The sequence below is a fragment of the Chelonoidis abingdonii genome, chromosome 11 (assembly GCF_003597395.2).
Source record: "Chelonoidis abingdonii isolate Lonesome George chromosome 11, CheloAbing_2.0, whole genome shotgun sequence".
Classification (NCBI taxonomy): Eukaryota; Metazoa; Chordata; order Testudines; family Testudinidae; genus Chelonoidis; species Chelonoidis abingdonii.
This window is the reverse complement of record NC_133779.1, coordinates 41,251,639-41,263,951: the sequence shown is the minus strand read 5'-3', so window position 1 is coordinate 41,263,951 and position 12,313 is coordinate 41,251,639. Positions and strand designations below refer to the sequence as shown.

General features: G+C 51.5%; 1 long non-coding RNA gene across 5 annotated transcripts in view; it reads right to left on the bottom strand.

Moving 5' to 3' along the window:
- Positions 1-12,313, bottom strand: part of LOC116834599 (uncharacterized) — a 106,875-nt gene that overhangs the window by 50,135 nt on the left and 44,427 nt on the right. For all 5 annotated transcript variants that reach the window (XR_012656817.1, XR_012656814.1, XR_012656818.1 and 2 more), the window contains exon 2: positions 223-782. This is a non-coding gene — a long non-coding RNA (uncharacterized LOC116834599). The remainder of the gene's footprint in view (positions 1-222; positions 783-12,313) is intronic.

Below are 12,313 nucleotides of genomic sequence, written 5' to 3'. Positions count from 1 at the left end.
TGAAGCTCAGGGCTCTGTCTTGTCTGCCCTTTTCCCCACTGCAGAAACCCACCTTCCTTAAGATCACGAGGAACCACGAGGTGTTTGGGCTGCAGCCACTGGCTCTATGTGTCTGGGCAATTCTTGGTGGCTTAGGGATCAGTGGAAGGGACTCATCTAGTGATAGGTGTGAGTATGTGCGTGGGGTAGGTCAGTAACAATGCAAGAAAAGCTGAGGCTTACCTTCTACAGGACAGCCAGGGCCTCTAGCATCCATGTGTGCAGTAGCGTAACTCCTTCCCTCCCTGGATCCCCCAGACTTTCATCCTTGCCTTGGAGTTATACAGCCAAGCCAGCCAGTCATCAAAAGCCACTCAAAGCATTGCAGGTAGAAGACAGTGACATTACTCTCTTCCTGACCAGGCAATTCCTCATAGGTGGGAAAAGTCTAGCCCACCCTAGGCCTGGGGAGGTGTAACCTGTCTCTGTCGAGCCCTCACTGTCTCTACACAGATCCTGGGTCAGATTGTGTTTGTTTTCTCAAGTTTGCATCGTGACCATGCGTTGCAGGCACATGCGCATCTAGGCAGTTCTTACGCGCCGTGGTGTAGGTCACATTCCAGCTTAAAGAACAGAACCCTCTCGGCTATGCTAAGTTCAAAGCCTGCATGTTCCAAAGTTCTTTATTTCCCCTTCTGAACTAGGGATGCTTCTTTCTATCCCTCTTCCCTGGCTGGGATTGGTGCAGAACTGCATCCATCGGAGGTGGCTGTGGTTTGAGTTTCTTCCTCTTCTGCAAAAGGCTAAAGAAAAACAAACGAACAAATAAAGAGATGGTTAAATGATGTCCTGGTAGAAGGTGAGAAGTATGCCAGGTCTCTGGACATTATCCAGATTACAGCCCCATTGTGCTGGGCTCTGTACAAACAAAGTACCTGCCCTGAAGAATTTACAATGTAAAGAGAGTCCTGACCTCCTGAGGCACAGACCCAGTAAGTGACTCACCCCCGGTCACACAGGGAGTCTGCGGCACAGCCAGACACTGAAGCAGGTCTCCCAAGTCCAGCATCTTACCCACAAGCACATCTCCAAACCACATAATAAATCTGACCTGAAGTCGAGCTCTGTGTAGCTCCAAGGCTTGTACCTTCCCCCGACAGAGACATTGGTCCAACAAAAGATATTAACTGACCCACCTTGTCTTTCACAATGAATATTTGGCATTTACCTAGCACCTTCTCTCCAAAAAGATCCCAAAGGGCTTGTCAGTCCTAGAAAAAGGTATATGTGCCTCAATTCGCCCACCCCTGAAAAGCAGGCATTGCCAAGAAGAGACATGTTTAACAACCTGTGGCTATCCTAGATAATACCTTAGGTCAGGAAGTAAAGAATACTGTATCCAGTTGAAACTACATGCAAATCGGAATTTGGTCAGGACACTGGGATTGACATACGCTCCTGGTCTTGGGGTGGGGAGGTGAAGTAACTTGCCTTAGGTTGCAAAGCAGGCCAGTGGCAGAGTCAAGAAGAGAACCCAGGTGTCCTGACTCCTAGGCCAGTGTCTGATCCACTAGATAACCCCTGTGCCTCTCACCTAGTCCTGTATTCCTACTACTGAACTATCACACTTTACAGCACCAGGATGCTTCCTTGCAAGGTCTCCTACCCCCACGGGGGGCTGAGCTGCAGAAGTGCCATCTTGATACTGCGGACCCTGATTTTGCCCATCAGATCAAGATGTCATGCAGATTTTCCCCTGCTCCCACAAGCCTCAGGCAGCCAACCTCCAACCCTGGTCTCCAGTTTCAGAAAAATTAAGAGAGTCATCAAAGCTTTGCAGTGAACCCCATCAGGTTCTCTGGGTTAGGCCTTGGCAGAATCAAAAAAAATGCCTGCAGTGAACATTGCCACTCAAAAGTTATACAACAAGCAGCCAAGTGAGTGGGATATGGGGAAATCATGGCAATAGGGGAATTATTGGACAAGCATAGACCCTTTCTTTCAAAAGCAAAATGGATGGGGAGTCAGATAGCTGATATTCCTTTTCTCAGATCAATGGATCATACTTTAGTTACCCACCCTATTAAATATGTGGCTTTAATTGTTTTGCTAAATCCCATTCGCTTTCAAGGAGGTCTCTAGAATTCCCCTATTTACTCTGCAGCACAATCGGCCAGTGAATGGGGAGAATGCACCCCAAAGTTCTGTGTCTACCGGCCTGTGGTGGACTCTCCCCCCTCCTCCCCAATTCACTCCTTTTATGTAAATGGAAGACTTGAGAGAATAAAACATGAGCTCCCCAGATATCAAAGAGCCCGAGCAGACGTTCTCTGCTCCTGAGCCCGCAGCAAAAGTAGGGGCTGGAATGGAGCAGAAAGGAGCTGATGGGCCTGATTCTGATCTCATTTACACTGGCTCAAATCAAGGGTATAACTCCAATGACATCAAAGGAGTTCCAACAGCCTAAGAGCTGAACACGGGAACTGCGCAGCGCAATGCCGAAGTACTGGTAAAATGCTGGGCTGAGGCACCTTTTAAGATCTCGGCCAAATGATTTGCTTTTCTCTAGGTCAGGGGTTCTCAAACTGGGGGGTTGGGACCCCTCAGGGGGTCAGGAGGTTCTTACATGGGGGGTCGTGAGCTGTCAGCCTCCACCCCAAACCCCACTTCGCTTCCAGCATTTATAATAGTGTTAAATATATTTAAAAGTATTTTTCATGTATTAGGGGGGACACACTCAGAGGCTTGCTGTGTGAAAGGGGTCAGCAGTACAAAAGTTTGAGAACCACTGATCTAGCTCCTTTCCCCTGAGGATCTCAAAGCACTTTACAAAGTCAGTCTCTAAGCCTGACACCCTCCCCAGGTCAGTATAACCATCCTCATTTGACAGAGGGAGAAGCTGAGACACACAGAGGGGAAGTGATTGCTCCAGTTCAGTGCCAGGCCTAGAACCCATGAGTCAGAGAGGCCCAATCCCCCTGCTTAGCTCCTAGAGTATATCACAGACTCACAGGATGCAAAGAGACCTCGAGAGGTCTTCTAATCAGCCCTCTGCACTCAAGGCAGGACTAAGTATTATCTAGACCATCCGTGACAGGTCTTTGTCCAACCTGCTCTTAAAAATCTCCACTGATGGAGATTCCACAACCTCCCTTGGCAATTTATTCCAGTATTTAACCACCCTGACAGAATTTTTTTCCTAATGTCCAACCTAAACCACCGTTGCTGCAATTTGAGCCCATTGCGTCTTGTCCTGTCCTCAGAGATTAAAGAGAACAATTTCCCTCCCTCCTCCTCATAACAACCTTTTATGTACACCTCTACACTGATATAACGCAACCCAATATAACATGAATTCAGACAGAACGCGGTAAAGCAGCGATCCGGGGGGGCGGAGCTGTGCATTCCAGTGGATCAAAGCAAGTTCGATATAACGCAGTTTCACCTATAATGCAGTAAGATGTTTTGGCTCCCGAGGACAGTGTTATATCGGGGTAGAGGTGTACTTGAAAACTGTTATCTTGTCCCCCCTCAATCTTCCCTTTTTCAGACTAAACAAACTCAGTTTTTTCAATCTGCCCTCACAGGTCATGTTTTCTAGACCTTTAATCATTTTTGTTGCTCTTCTCTGGACTCTCCAATTTGTCCACATCCTTCCCAAAGCGTGGTGCCCAGAACTGGACACAATACTCCAGCTGAGGCCTAACCAGCACGGAGTAGAGCAGAATTACTGCTTGTGTCTTGCTTACAACACTCCTGCTAATATCATCCCTCTTGGTTTAACCAATATCCTAACTCATCCCCTTCTGCTTCCCCTGGCCAATAGCATCTGCCACGGGTACGAAGAAGGCTGGCCTGCCTGATGGTGATGAGTTTAGAATAACACATGCTGGGACTGCCATGGCCCTTCAGCATGCTCCCTCTAACAGGAAAGGTTTTGCACCTTCCTCTTGCTAGAAAGCTGGAAAAACCAGGCTGCAATGGAATCATATGGGCTTGAAGAAGGCAATTTTTGCTGCCATGTTTTGGTACCGAGGGGGAAGAGGGAAGATTGGTGCCGAGAAGATGGAGGACTCAGACACAATGGTCCCATTCACTGAGGCCTAGACATGGACTTCAGCCCTTCCTGATCAGACACAATAGGGGCTTCTCCACTCGCCACTTGTGTGCATTGTCAGCAGGCAGCCGGCCCACACCCCTCCTTTCCGTCCCCCATTGCATAATGGCACTGCATTGTGTGCTTGGCTGGACAAGGACTTTGTTTAGGAGAAAAACTGTGCTTGTCTGTCAGGAGAGATCAGGCAAGAAAGAGAGAGGGAGGTCCCCACACTACCCCCCTCAGCTCTGGCCTTCTAAGGCCCCAAACCCAGCTATAAATATTCAAAGTGCTGCAGAGGGAAACTCCTCTTTGGGAACGCTCCCCTCCCCATTGTAAATTACAAGGAGCCAGACGGACGGACCCATCTGAACTCCCGTTCCCCTCCATCCACATCCCGCAGCAGCCATTCCCAGCCCCCCTGCCAACCCTGGGCAAATGTTACGGCCAGAAGAGACCATCCTGCATAGAAAGCAGACGTGCTGAGGGCAGGAGTGTCCACTGCCCTGCTCCTTGCCTAGTCGGCTGCAGCCAGCACAAAGGTGGTGGTGGAGATGGGCAGCTCTCGCGTTCTGATTTCACTGCCCTTCTTGCACGCTCTGCACTGGCGTGAACGGTGCAGGGCCCTGGACACGGCTACCGGGAGAGTGTCTGTCCTGGAGGCAAATGGCCCTCAGTGTGTATTTACCTCCGTGTTTCCAGGAAATGCTGGAACAAGCTAAAATGAACAGCCCATGGCACCAAAGCGTGCAGAGAGCCACTGCCCACCTCAGCGGTGATGAGCTGAGAGGATGGGTCGTTAGCGTGTCTGCTCCTGCCTCCTCTCTCTCTTCCAGGGGCTGCTGCTGCCTTGCCTTGAGAACCTCATCTGATCTGTGAGAGACTGACAGGGGATTAAGTCTCCATGCAACATTGCTCTGATTGTAACAACATCCAGCCTGTGGGGAAAGGCGGGTAAAAAACCCCTCCCTGATAGTCCTAGCGAGAGCCACAAACAGCAGGATTAATGGGAAACAGGCATTAATTTAGATATCAGTAGCTGGGTTCCTTTTATTCCCCCCTCCCCAGCACTTCTCTGACAGCATCAACCCCTTAAAAGAAGCAGGAGCCTGGCTTGCTGCCTCCATCCTCCCTTTGCCAGGGCCTGGGGCTTGCCAGCAAGACGCTGCTCCCAGAGCCAGCTGCGGCATCGCTTCTTTTCTTAAATGTTAGCCAGGGAAATTCCTGAGCTGGGTGTCTCAGCAGTGGCTGTAGCTGCTCCTGAAGCGGACACGGGGGTTGCCTCGGTCTACTCACCTCCCAGGCCCACAGACTTCTCTCGCCAGCCCTACACTCACAGTGAGAACTACTGTACACCCTTTGCTGTGCTTGTACCAGGCCTGGCACACCAGGGGCGTGGCTGGCAAGGGCTCCCGGCATGGCCACCTCTGCAATTCCTCATGCAGAATTGCCAATCTCTTGCCAGGAAGCTACTGGCCCCGATTTCCCATAGCCCCCATTGCCTCTCCCCGGTGGAGTCACTTACATCCGTGCAACGCGGGCGTGAAATGTTCCTGTTGTGATTGGGGCAGTGTGTTATACACACCTTGCACTAGCCTGAATGACTCCATGAGGTGCAGGGCAGAGGGGAGTTGGGCGTTTTGTGCCATCACTTACCCCCCCTGTGTGAAGTGCACATAAAATGCTACCAAAATTCTCCACTCCCCTGGTACCTCTCTGTGCCCACTCTGCACAGGCGTCACAAATTAGCACAGCAACAAGGCAGGGACGAATCAGGCCCCAAAGGATCCAGATAAGCAGCCAAGCATTAGGATGCCTTTCCAAGCTGGACTTTGAGGTGACTCTCTCCTGAAGGGATGTTTCATCTTTGGAGCCGAGGTTCCACAGCTGGAGCAGGTCAGGAGACAGGCCAGACCCAAACACTGGAGACCAAAGTTCTGCCTAGTGCTCAGCTCCTCCTGCAGCTCAGGAGGCAGCCAGCTGTGCCATGAATCTGCAGGCCTACAACCTGCTGATGGCCCATGTGACCCTGTTCTTAAATTAGCGCAAAGACTCTCTCCTAATTATAATGGTAGTTGGCTGCTAAGGATGTGGTGGATTCTCCATAACTGGGAGCTTTAAATCTAGCGTGGCTGCTTCATTCTAACAGACGTGCTGGACTCAGCTCCTAGTTAGCGGGTTCCTCACAGGGATCTCAGGACCTGTGTCTGCAGGAGCTTAAACTAGATGGTCTTATGGTCTGTCCTGGCCCCCCAGTCTATGAACCAGTGTGCCAGTCAGGAACCTTCTGACAGCACCAGTCAGTGGCATCAGAGAGCAGATTTCCCTGGTTTCTTGTGGCATTGGGAGTGGCAGGATCAGGGCTTTGCCAACATTGTATGTTTTCCCAGCTGAGCACATAGCCTGTTGGATCCAGTTTGGGCAGCGGGTGTGCGTGTATCTATCCTTTGGCTCATAGCATGTCAGGTGTGACTGGAGATGAGCCCTGATCTCCTGGCAAATAGGAAGTGATTAGCTCGTCGATCAGAAGGGGATGGAGATACTTCGGCAGGGCCCACGCTTCTTGGCCAAGCAGCCCCATCTCACTCACTGCCCACACAGCAGCCTGGTAGTCCTGAGGCTCTCTCTGATTTAAGGGCCCAATCTGGTGCCACATCCACTTCTGTCTGATTCAGCTCCTCCTGGCGTCAGGCCCTACAGAAGGACAAACTGAACCAGCCTCCTCCTTCCCGACGAACACACTTGCTCTTGCTCAGGGCATGGACTGATGACAACAGCTAACCTGACTCTTGCTCAGAGAACATCTGGAGTATCAGGAGACCCAGAATCCTTCACTCTGGGCCCAACTGGCACTTGCGCAAAGTAGTGAGAGGGGGATTCCAGTTCACACTACCTTTGCACGAGGTGCCCAGCAGTGAGCAATGGGCCTCAGCTTCCCAGCAAGAGCTGGCCTGGGGCAGAACATCTTGTGCCTGCAGAATCCCAGGCTGTGAGGACACACTGCCTTTGGCTGGCTTGCTGCTTTCTTGGAGATGAATAGGGCACAAACTGTACCTGCCCAGAGAAGCGCTGCTTTGTGGGGATGATGCAGACCAAGCTGGTGTCGGGAAAGCTGGGAACCCTGGCTGTGCAGCAGTGCTTGGCTGGCTGCTGCTTCTGCTGGGGAGGAGCAAAGCTGTTTCATTATCAGAGACTGGCAGTGCCAATGCTGATGGGGGGGCTGGGGTGTTACCACCATGTGCAAACTGGCTCTCACACGTTACACACACAAGGATCCTGCCAGTGCACAGCTAAACTCCAGCTCCTCCAAATTAACCATTGGCAGCTGAGCCCAGCCGGTCACATCACGTGCATCTCAGTAGCAGAGGGATGTTGTTCCTCCGAGCTGCACACAAATGCAGTGCCTGCCCTTTCCTCCTAGAATTTGATGATGGTGCATTGCCCTCCCTTGGGAGCAGCGGCGGCAGCTATGCCAGGGCTGCGTGTAGCTATTCCAGGAGGTGGCTATCACACACACAGACAGGAAAACTTCTTCCGCCGCCCCTTCAGAGGTCTAATGGGCCCTGCCTCTTTCTGGATGGACATCTACGTTCCCACACACCTGTTCCTGAAATATCAGCACTCCCTACGGAACCAAGCAGCACGTCCTAGAGCCGGTTCGGAGCAGGATTTCAGACGCTTTTTCATAAGAGAAGGAAAAAAATCAGTTAGAACTGGTCAAAAGAATGTGGTTTCCCATCTGTGAACCATTTCAGAGGAAAATGAAAACTACCAAAAATTGCCATGGGCAGTTGCTGGTAGGCGGATTAGGTACAAAGGGAACATTTGTTAATTTTTGTAATCTCAGTTGTCAAAACAAGCCAAGCCACCACCATCCCCCAATAAAACTCAGAAAGATGTTCAGTTTTTATGAAAACCTGTTTGTTTGTTTGTTTGTCTGTTTTTATGAAAAAAATGGAAATTTTCTCCCCAGAATTTCAATGTAGCCTAAAAGCCAATTTTCAACCACCAAAAGGTGACAACATTTTTCTGACCAGCACAGACACTTCCCCAAACCATACTTGATCTCCAGAAAAGCCAGCATCAGAGACTGGAAAACATCCCCCATCTCTCTGCCGACCCTGGGAGAATGAGCCTGCTACCAGCTGCTCCAGCTAAGTTTCCCTTCCAGGGGGAGATTTCCCCATTGAAAGTTTGTTAGGCTTGTAGCTTTTTATAATGTAGAAAAGGAAGATCTGAGACAGGCGGAGAAAATAACAAGTGACAGGCTCTGCTTGCTCCAAGTGGCAGGGGAAGAGTCTCTGTCAGAGACAGGTCTGCATCACATTCCCTAAATCCCAGGACCCCAAAACTTCATGGCATGTTGGAGTCCAGATCTGGATACCCCAAATGCTGGGTAAGTTTGGAATCTATGTTGTGGGCTTTACTGTTACTGGTTATTTGCATTAGTGCCCAGAGGTCCTAGTCACTCTTAGGGTCCCATTGCATTAGGTGTTGGACAAACATAATGATAGACGGCTCCTTCCCCTGAGACCACCCAATCTCCAGTCTCCACTTTTTATCTCAAAGCAGAGTCCTCGGGGGTCTATTGACTCCTGCATTTTCTGTGTGTTTCTGACCGCTTTAAAACCCACTCTCTGAAAAAGATGAAACAGCTTTGTGAAATGGTCAGGACCACGGTGAAAACGACTTTGGCCCAAAACAGGAAACCTGGAAGCTCCCAGCAGAGCGCCACCCCACCCACTAATCTTTGGCGAAGTTGAGAAAAGTTTGAGTAGCTACTTCCACCCCCACATTGTTTTTCATTGCAGGACTTGGCTGCACCTAGGAGCACGTCTACACACATAGGTGCTGGAACTAGGGGTGCTGCAATACCCCCTGGCTTGAAGTGGTTTCCATCGTACACAGGGTTTACAGATTGGTTTAATAATTCTCAGCACCCCCACTATACACATTGTTCCAGCCCCTCTGTCTACACAGCTACAAAGGTACTACCTGAACTCAGGTTCACAGAACAGCGAAGACATGGGTGCTCTTTCACTTGGGAAAGCATCTTGAATTTAACCCCAGACTTTAACTTGAGCTGCTAACCTAAGAGAACAGTCGAGTTGCCATGTCTTTGCTGCTCTTTAACCCAAGTTAAGAACACTCCTTCTCTGCAGTGTCGACGGACCCGAGAGCTCCCAGCTGAGACAGAAGCAGAAGCTCCATAAGGGCCAGGCCTGACCTGGGCAATCTTGTTAGATGATTGGCAAGTGGAAGCACCAGAACCCCTTGGGAAAGGACTTGGAGTGGAGGTTTCCATTCACAGCATGCTGAGTGCAGAGCTGCCTGGCATCGGTGGTGACTCTTTGGTTGGGATTTCGCTGAAAAAATGAAACTTGGGTATGGACTGTTCTGGGTCCGCACAGCCAGGCTTTACTGGAGCCGATGAGCTCCCTGCCGCTCCAACCCAAGCTGCCCCAGGAATGCGCAGATTCCTTGGGCCTGACCTTTCCCCTGGAACTTTGGACTAGTCAAAGCCATGGAGAGAAATGGCCGCTCTTTCCTCTGGGCTGCGTAGAGACCCAGACTCACTGAGCCAGCAGCTCGCTCTCTGACCAAGCAGCGCGGTGGCTGGGAAGAGACTCTCCTTTGGTAACTGGGACTGTGGACTGACAATTGCAATGCACACAGGGGGAAGGGATGTGAGCTGGGACATGAAGGGAAATTGTAGGAAGGGTTGAGACTGAAGTCCTGAGCCAGGCCAAGGGGCAAAATCCCCCCTTTCTCCTAATGCATTCTGCACCTCGGTCCTGACCTGGAGCCCTCGGCAGTTCCAGTGCTGGTCTTTCTGCACACGGCTCTGCTGTCAGCCCTCAGTCTCCATCTCTTCCCGCTCGGAGCTGTACACCCCCAGCTCCGTTGATGCCTTTCAATCCTGACCTGCAGCCCCCTAGCCGCTATCCCAGTCCTCAGGCGCAATTCCCCAGGGCCTTGCACCTTGTTCAGCCCTGTGCAGGGTAGATGTGTGAAGCACTATGCTCCTGCTCCCTGCTGTCATTTGCACCATTGAAAATCCAGGGCCTTCCGCCTGGGGTAACCCTGGTGTCAGTGAGAGCAGGATCAGCCCCTACGCTCGAGATCTGGCTGTGCTTCATGCCCCCTCTGCCAAGCGTCATGGGGAGGGTCCAACCTCTTGTAGTCGCCCAGGTGAAAAGGGAGCAAGAGGCAGCAGGGACGGAGCTGAGCAGTTGCAGGGTCCGAACTGTCCCTGGCGTTGGTGCGGAGCAGCAGGGCTGGCTGGCTCCGAGACGAGGAGGCCTGTTCCCAGCCAGCACAAAGTAGATCCACACACTGGACTGGAAGGTGATTAGGGCGGGCAGCAGATTAATTATCTCATTGGGCGGCTAATGCCCTTTCCCTGGGAGCGGGGTGGGGAAGTATTGTTCAGGCTCTGGGATTACATCAACCAGGCTGGAGCAGACAATGTGCTCCCTGGGGGAAGCGCCAGGGGGAGATGAGGGAGGCAGGGGCTGAGTCTGTCTCAGTTAGAACAAGTTCAAGGCAAGGCAGAGGGGGGAGGGGGAGGATGAGGTGGGAGCAGAGGGCTTCCATTTGGCTCCAGGAGGAATGCGAGGTTTGGGGGAAGAAATGTATCATTACTCTTTGGGGTCTTTCATTTGAAAACTCACTTACCTCTTCATGTTAATTAAGCCATGAGGTGAAACACCAGGGAGGCAAAATGCAACCTTGCCTGCAGGCTCCCTCCCGCTCCCCCAGAGCAATCCCCATTTAAAGCTGGGGAAACTGAGGCACAGAAGTGACAGGCTACATTCTCAGCAGCAGTTGGAAGACTTTGGGGGGGGACCTCCAAACTCAAGCACCCCCAACTCAAAAGTCACTTGGGGATAAGCAAGGACTCATTTGCTCTTGAATCTGAGGTCCAGGGACCTTGGCGTCTGGCAGCCAGAAGTCGGAGTGCCCACAATCAGTGGCCACTTTGGAAAGTTTAAGCCTCAATGATTTGACCCCCACATTTCTGGCAGAGGCTCCAGGTGTTTGTCTGTAGCCCAGGCTGATCGTACATGTTATACAACTGCCCTTCTCAGGTCCACCCACCCACAGCTGACCATGGGGGTGGGATCCTGGCCCCCAGAACTCTTTTCAGGTGATATGAATGCCTAGTGCTTGTGCAGATCTAAGTGCATGTTACAAAGAGAGTGGACGTCACTGCCCTCCTTTCACAGATAGGGAAACTGAGGCACGGAACAGTGTTGGTACAGATGGCGGGCAGGGCCAAGTGATAAAACAGACAATGAAGGCTGGTTTTTTTTAGTTAAAAAAGTATCCACTTTCTCCCTTGTCGCCACCTGTATTTATTTTTGTGCTGTGATGGCAGCTAGAGACCCCACCCAAGAGCAGCTAGTTGTGCTAGGAGCTGCACATACAGCCAGACAAAGGAAACATTTCACAGATGGAGAAGGGAGGCCCGGAGAGATTAAATACCTCGCACGAGGTCACCCAGTGGGGTCTGTGGCAGAGCTGGAACCAGAGCCCACGTCTCCCTCCTGCCTGAACCACTGGTCGATCCTTCCCTTGCCACTTGGTCACCGTTTGCTGGCGAATGTCTTGTTGCCATCGCAGTAGAAGTAGCAGGGATGTGAAGGAGGAGGGGTTAGTGAAGCCAGGAGTCCTAGCCAGAGGCAATATTCATTTCTCTGTCCTAGGGGGTTGTACAGCCCCAATTACCAGAGTGTCCAAGTGCCTCCCAGCATCCTGTGAGGCAGGGCAGAGCCGTTACCCTCCCTTGTACAGATGGGAAGTGAGGCTCAGAGCCCAAGAGACTTGCCCAAGCTCACGCAGAGCCCCCAAGTCTGAATCTAGTGCCCTGAGCATAGCACCTTCCTTCCTCCTTGACATCAGCCTGAGATGGACTCTCTGGGGGCCCCGCCCTGCGGCCAGACCCAGGGCCAACCCCCCTCTTCCAACCACTCGCTCCACTTCCTGGGCTTCAGGGGGGTTCCGGGACTGACAGCAGGGGTGGGGTGGGGCTATTTATTTATTTATTTTTGCACGTTCATGCAAAATCTCCAGCAAGCACCAGGCCCCCGGTGGCACGTAATGGTGCCAGGTTATCAGTCACTGTCTCTGCCTGTCCCTCTCTCCCCAGACTGGTGATTAAGCAGCGGGCGCGCAGCTGCCATCCATTTTTAAATAAATGAATAATACATAATAGGATGATAAATAAATAACGTC